The following is a 1627-nucleotide window of genomic DNA, read 5'->3' as shown; positions in this document are numbered from 1 at the left end:
CTAATTCCTATTGGTTCAACTACTTGATTTATTTATTTATTTATTTATTTGTATTTTTCTGAAGCTGGAAACGGGGATAGACAGTCAGACAGACTCCCGCATGCGCCCGACTGGGATCCACCAGGCACACCCACCAGGGGGCAACGCTCTGCCCACCAGGGGGCGATGCTCTGCCCCTCCAGGGCATCGCTCTGTCGCGACCAGAGCCACTCTAGCGCCTGGGACAGAGGCCAAGGAGCCATCCCCAGCGCCCGGGCCATCTTTGCTCCAATGGAGCCTCGCTGCGGGAGGGGAAGAGAGAGACAGAGAGGAAGGAGAGGGGGAGGGGTGGAGAAGCAGATGGGCACTTCTCCTGTGTGCCCTGGCCGGGAATCGAACCCGGGACTTCTGCACTCCAGGCCGACGCTCTACCACTGAGCCAACCGGCCAGGGCTACTTGATTTATTTTTTAATGAGACAAATCATAACAACACTTATATGGCTAATACCTTCTTCTCTATTTTACCTGAAGGAAATATCAATCTTTTCAGAAAGTGATGAATCTTGCAGAAGGAAAATGTATTAGGCCTGAAGATGAAGAGGAGAGAGAGTTCGTGGGCTTTTGGAGATTCAAATGGCAAAGGCTGGCTCTATGAAAATCCATTGACACCAAAATTCTTTGTGATCCAGTTTTATTGGTATTAATTATGCTCCATTGACAAATGACTACATGTATCTGAACGTATAAAGCTGACCACTTGACTTATCACATGCCAGAGAGAGGGGGAAAAAAGGAGAAAAACCCTGCTTTTGCCTGCTATTACACATTCCAGCCTTGATGTGAATGACTAGACTGCTCTGCTACTTAAAATATGCCTTGTCTTATCCACCACAGCTGTGTCTGGAGGGAGGGAATATTCCTTAAACCCCTTCAGGAGTCTTACTTGCAAGGCAGTGGCAAAACAAGGTATCCAGGGCAATGGACAATTTTGAAGAAAAAACAGGAGGAGCAAGAAAGCTCACAAAAGTCTGCTATTTGGGGAACTGACTTTCAGGGGTTCAGTGGGCTTACTATGCCCTCCAATCAGTGGTGGGATTCAAATAACAACTGGTTCTCTGACCTAATAATCATTTTAAGTATAAAGAAATGATATACCAGGCCCTGACCGGTTGGCTCAGTGGTGGAGCGTTGGCCTGGCATGCAGGAGTCCTGGGTTCGATTCCCGGCCAGGGCACACAGGGAAAGCGCCCATCTGCTTCTCCACCCCTCCCCTTCTCCTTCCTCTCTGTCTCTCTCTTCTCTTCCTGCAGCTGAGGCTCCATTGGAGCAAAGTTGGCTCGGGCCCTGGCACTGGGGATGGCTCTATGGCCTCTGCCTCAGGCGCTAGAATGGCTCTGGTTGCAACAGAGCAAAGCCCCAGATGGGCAGAGCATCACTCCCTGGTGGGCATGCCGGGTGGATCCCGTTCGGGCGCATGTGAAAGTCTGTCTGAATGCCTCCCCGTTTCCAACTTCAGAAAAATACAAAAAAAAAAAAAAAAAAAAGAAATGATACACCAAAAGGTAGCTTATTTCATGCATTTAATATTTATTTTATTTTATTTTTATTTATTTATTTATTTTTTACAGGGACAGAGAGTCAGTCAGA

The 1627-nt window shown here is 47.8% G+C and overlaps 1 non-coding gene across 1 annotated transcript; it reads right to left on the bottom strand.

Annotated features, from left to right (window-relative positions):
- Positions 1-357: 357 nt before the first annotated feature.
- Positions 358-433, bottom strand: TRNAS-GGA (transfer RNA serine (anticodon GGA)). Its single transcript has one exon. It is a non-coding gene; the product is annotated as a tRNA-Ser (tRNA).
- Between the last annotated feature and the right edge of the window lie 1194 nt (positions 434-1627).

Source organism: Saccopteryx leptura, chromosome 1, assembly GCF_036850995.1.
Source record: "Saccopteryx leptura isolate mSacLep1 chromosome 1, mSacLep1_pri_phased_curated, whole genome shotgun sequence".
Classification (NCBI taxonomy): domain Eukaryota; kingdom Metazoa; phylum Chordata; class Mammalia; order Chiroptera; family Emballonuridae; genus Saccopteryx; species Saccopteryx leptura.
This window is presented reverse-complemented; position numbering and strand designations above follow the sequence as displayed.